The sequence below is a fragment of the Leucopleurus acutus genome (genome assembly GCF_964270905.1).
Source record: "Leucopleurus acutus genome assembly, chromosome: 7".
NCBI classification, from domain to species: domain Eukaryota; kingdom Metazoa; phylum Chordata; class Mammalia; order Artiodactyla; family Delphinidae; genus Leucopleurus; species Leucopleurus acutus.
In genome coordinates this window covers 98512496-98518495 of record NC_139150.1, presented here as the reverse complement: position 1 = coordinate 98518495, position 6000 = coordinate 98512496, and positions in this window count along the sequence as shown.

Here is a 6000-nt window from a genome sequence, read left to right as displayed (position 1 = left end):
TGAATGTCTGCAGTATTTGACAAACTTCTCTCTACACACCCTCTTGGTGTTAGTTTCCACAGGCATCTAGCTCACTCTCCCTTTCAGACTGTCATGTTAGTGCCATGCTGATACATTCTCTATTGTCCAGAAACTAGTTGAAAAGATGTGTGTGCATGCACCTCTAAGAGAGAAACAGCAAGTATGGTGCTCAAACAGCATGCTAGATAATTTCATACAGGGCTTGGGTGCCCAGTGAAGGCTTTGCAAAGGAGGTAGTGTTGGCCCTGAGCATGGACATTCATGATTTTGCTCATGCAGAGTTTTCCCCAGATAGAGAGAAGTGGCATAGGGCGTTCTAAGCTGTGACAATATCGTGTGAGCCAAGGTGTGCAGACTGTTTCAGGAATGGAGCAGTTAGATTGCAGTGGAAGATGGGAACTGGTGGTAAATGAGTTAGGATGTTTGGGGCTTTGAAAGACAAAGCCAAACTCTAACTGGATTAAACCTAGGAAAAATGTATTATCTCACATAACAAGAAGTCCAGAAGCAGAACTTGAGTCCAGGAACAGCAGGAGTCAAGTTCAGTTTCTCGACAGTTTCTCTTGCCTCTGCCCATCTCTGTGTAGACTTTGTTCTCAGGCTAGTTTCCCACATGGTATCTGGGTGGCTGCCAGCAGCATCTGAGATTCTTCACATCCAGCAAGATGAAGGGAAAAAACTCTCTCCCCTACACATGGAATGAAAGCCTTTTCCTTCACGCTGATTGAGCCAGCCAAGATCACATGATCACTCCTGGACCAATAGTAACTCTTGAACTAGTCTCTAGCAAGAGCGGGATTACAGCGGGATTACTATGACTGGCCTAGATTAATTAATATCCACCCCAGGACCCAGCTTCCCCCATTCACATAGGCTGCACAGAGAAGGGGCGGTTACCTGAATAAAATCACAGACACTAGAAAGGAGAAAGCAGGGCTAGATGCTGAGTTAGCAATTAACACTGTCCCCTACAAGTCATAAATCACTAGGAAAGGTGTAATGGAGCCAGGTTGCAGGGAACAGTGAATATGAAGCTCAGATATTCAGATGGTATCTTGAAGATAGAAGCGGGTCCCTCTGACTGTTCTCTGTCATAAGCAGCTCATGCATGAGTTTGCAATAGCCTGGAAAAACCTGGAAAAGACTGAGCCAAAATATTGAGGAGGAAGAGGAGACAAAAATAAGTTGTTCTAATCCAGATTTCACTTTGACATTCCATGCAGCATAGATAAAAATCATGTCTAAAGGGCTTCACTCGGCAACCTTATTATTGGTCCAAAAGCTACCCCCAGTCTTTTAATTACTGCCACCCAGGAAAATAACTCCTCTCTTTGGCTTTCTCTCTATTGGAGCTTACTAAGAATAGCACACTCGCTATATTTTTTTAGAAATGACAGAAATATTCCCGGTGCTTGGGATAAGTAATTAAGATTTGCTGTGGGAACACCGAGGAATCCCATAAAATGGCTGCATGGCTTGGTAAATGAATTACTTAAGAGTTTAATTACTAAAAATTACTGTCAATTACTAAATGTTACTGCAAATTACTTGCAACACAGACACATTTGTTTGTGGCTATTAATGATTTTAATTACTCCTCATAGGTAATTGGTTTCTCCACACAGATGGGCACCAACTGTCGAATAGGAGCTCAGCAATAAAAAATGCAGCTCTTCTTTCAGCCTCTTTCAATTCAAAGCTGAAATCTTAAAAGCTGGAGCCACCTTTCCTCTGAGTTTCTCTGCTACTTACATCTGCTTCCCTTGGGACTCCTAGGGCTGGAGAGGACCTTGGAGACCTCCTCTTCTGTTGTGCAGAGGAGGAAGCAGGACCAAAGAGGTTAGTGGTTACTCAGACTCACACAACGAATACCACAATATTGATGAACTTTGAAAACATTCTGCTAAGTGAAAGAAGTCAGTCACGAAAGACAACAGATTGCATGATCCTGTTTATATAAAATGTCCATAATAGGCAAATCGATAGAGACAAAAAGTAGATTAGTGGCTGCCTGAGCCTGGGAAAGAAAGGGAAGAGTGCAGAGGGGGAGAGAGAATGAGGAGTGACTGTTAATGGGTACAAGGTTTATTGGGGATGCTGACAAAGATGTTGTGAAGTTAGATTATGGTGATGGTTGTACAACTCTATAAATATACTAAAACAACATTGAATTATATACTTTAAATAGGGCTTCCCCGGTGGCGCAGTGGTTGAGAGTCCGCCTGCCGACGCAGGGGACACCGGTTCGTGCCCCGGTCCGGGAAGATCCCACATGCCGTGGAGCGGCTGGGCCCGTGAGCCATGGCCGCTGAGCCTGCGCGTCCGGAGCCTGTGCTCCGCAGCGGGAGAGGCCACAGCGGTGAGAGGCCCGCATACCGGAAAAAAAAATAAAATTCTCCAATACCCTTCCCAAGTTACCTTGACAGCTCCTACATATTATTGGGCTTCCCTGGTGGTGCAGCGGTTGAGAGTCCGCCTGCCGATGCAGGGAACGCGTGTTCGTGCCCCGGACTGGGAAGATCCCACATGCCGCGGAGCGGCTGGGCCTGTGAGCCATGGCCGCTGAGCCTGCGCGGCCGGAGCCTGTGCTCCACAACGGGAGAGGCCACAACAGTGAGAGGCCCGCATACCGCAAAAAGCAAAACAAAACAAAAAAAACGATGGACTTTATGGCATAGAAATTATATCTAAATAAAGTTTTTATAAAAAGTGTGTTTAATCATACAATTATATGGTGGGAGGGTGGGATCAAGAGAGCCATCACTCCTGACTTCCACTTTATTGCTCTTTCGACTGAACCATCCTGCTTCAGCATATGCCCAGCTTGCTGGAAGGTGTAACTCACTGAAGACAATGGCTATTTAGACGTGTCATTAAAACTGTGGTTTTATTTATGAAGGGCTCACTTCCAGCTCTTTGTGTACTATTAAGAGACATAAACTATGTTCATTAAAGTAGCATAAAATGCAACAGGGAGATGCACTTAATAACAGAAAACCAAATAAAATAATGTCTTAGCTTGGGGTGCCCCCTGAAAAATGGAGCTTTTGATAAAAGCTTGCCAGAACGTAGTTTATTTTGAGAAGAGATCCTAAAGAATAGGATGAAGGGAATGGAGCGTAAAAAGGGAAAAGGGGAAAAGTCAATCCAAGGGTTCATTGCTGAGTAGACTCAATAAGTGTGAACAACTGGGACTCAACCCACTAGGGATCTCTGAAGAGTTGTGTACAGTGTGCTTCACAATTGTCTACACAAGATATGGAGAGAAGATATTCATGTACTGGCTCCTGACCCCACTGGCAAACAATTGCCCCAAGGGATGTTTAACTCCCTTTCTCTTAGAAATTGGCATATAAGCCAGCACAGTTGAACAGCGTTCTATAGTGTCTTCCAAGGTGGAGAAAAAGAAACCCAAGAGAAGAGAGTAAGAGATAAGCTGTGCAGCCTAGGTAGACTCTGGTCAGGCTACCTGTGCATGCAACCTATTGCCACAGCAATTGCCAACACCAAAAGGAGAGTCAATGGACTTCATTAAAATTAACAACTTCTGCTCAGTGAAAGACATTGTCAGGAGAATAAGACAAGCCATAGACTGGGAGTAAGTATTTGCAAATGATAAATCTGATATTTATCTAAATAAATTTTATAGTTATCCAGAATAAAGAATTCTTAAAACTCAACAATAAGAAACATGAAGAATTTGATTTAAAATGGGCAAAAGGTTGAACAGACATCTCATCAAAGAAGATACACAGATGGCAAGTAAGCATATGAAAAGGGGCTCAACATCATACGTCATTAGGGAATTGCGAATTTAAACGACAATGAGATATTGTTGTTTAATCCAGATCACTGACACCAAATACTGGCAATGATATGGAGCAACAAGGACTCTCACTCATTGCTGGTGGAAATGTAAAATAGTACAGCCACTTTGGAAGACAGTTTGGTGGTTTCTTACAAAACTAAACATACTCTTACCATACAATCTAGCAATCATGTTCCTTGTTATTTGCCCAAATGAGTTGGAAACTAAGACCACACAAATATCTGTACATGGATGCTTATAGCAACTTTATTCATAATTTCCAAAACTTGGAAGCAACAAAGATGTCCTTCAGTAGGTGAATGGATAAATAAACTGTGATGCAGTCAAACAATGGAATACTCTTCAGTGCTGAAAAGGAATGATTTATCAAGCCATGAGAAGACATGGAATAACCTTAAAAACATATTACTAAGTGAAAGAAGCCAATCTGAAAAGGCTACACATTGTATGATTCTAACCATGTGACAGTCTGGAAAAGGCAAAACTATGGAGATAGTAAAAAAAAAAAATCAGTGGTTGCTGGGTGTGGGGGAAGAAAGGGATGAATACATAGAGCAATAGAGCACAGAGGATTTTTAGGACAGTGAAACTATTATATGTGATCTATCATGATGAATACATATTATACATTTTTCCAAACCTATAGAATGTAACAACAGCAAGAATGAACCCCAATGTAAAGTATGGACTTCAAGTGATAATGATTTCTCAGTTCACTGATGGTAACAAGCGTAGCACTGTGGTGCAGGTGTTCTTAGTGAGGGAGGCTGGAGAGGGGCTGGTGAAGATGGGAGTAGATAGAAATTCTCTATTTCTACTCAGTTTTGCTGCAGACTGGAAACTGCTCTAAAAAATAACGTTTATTAACTAAAAAACAAAAAACAGAAAAAGATGAGTCAAGAGGGTACGGGTGCCAATATAAGAGATATTATAATATCATAATTATAATTATATATTATAACAATATATAATTAGTTGGTCATGGGGGACGAGAACCTTTAGTCTAGAATAGAATTCACCTCTGATTCCAGAGTTTTAATGGAATTCCAGCCTTCCAGCACTTTGGGAGAATATGACATTGGCTAAAGGTCCTGCCTACACTCTTCAAATAACCATACTCAAAGATGAGCACTCACTGTGTTCCTCCAACTCCCCAGGCTCCTCCCCTACCTTAGCTATTGTTTGATAATCTTATTCTCTGGAAGTTTTTCCTTAGATGAGTCTCACCTCTGCCTCATCTTCCTCCTGCCTGTCCCTGGGCCTCCGTTTATGCTGTTGCTTCTTTCTAGACTATCCTCCTCTCTTTCTCTTTCTCATGATAAACCAATCAGAGAAGTACCCTGATTAGTCCCATATTACAGGAAACCATGACCCTTAAAGGTTAAGCAACTTTCCAAGATCACACAGCTACTGAAAAGTCAAGTCAGGATATGAACCCAGATAATCTGACTGCAGACCCTACACTCTTAACCACTGTACTGTGCTGCCTCATAGATGTCAGAGGGATGACTGAATGATTTAGGAGAGTTTAATGCAAGGATCATTTACAAAGTTATGAGCAAGATTAAGGGAATCTAGCAAGGGATTATGAAATATCCTGGGACAACCACAGATGTCCCCACCTTTCAGCCCTAGGGGAGAAGGAGTGAATGGTAACTGGAACCTGGGGTAAGCCGTAGAAGAGGGCACCTTGTGGGAACCGTGGCCTTGGATAAAGAAATCAGTCTGCCAATCTGCATGCCAGGAAGGAGAGAATCAAAGGAGTAAGTACCCTGACCTCACTCTCTGATCTCCTGTTAGTGCCTCCCATTGACTAAACCCAAGTGGAAGCCAGAGGGCAAGAGAACTGTTGCAGAACACTGATGCAGTTCATAGAGATCAGCGTTCTGGACACAGAGCAGGGAGAAGGGTGGAGAAAGAGTCTGGAGGACAAATAGAAAAAATACAGTATCAAGTCTCAGCTAAGATCCAAACACTGGTCTGATTCTAGTATGGCAGTGTTTTTTCTAGAGGGGGTCAGAGGCGACAGCTGCCCCAACCCTGTATCCAGCGAACCAAAGCCAATCCTATAATAGGAACAGGTGCCGTGTCTGTCAAGGCCATCACTAACGGGCATCATCACGTGTTCTCATCTCCTGCATGGTCAGTCC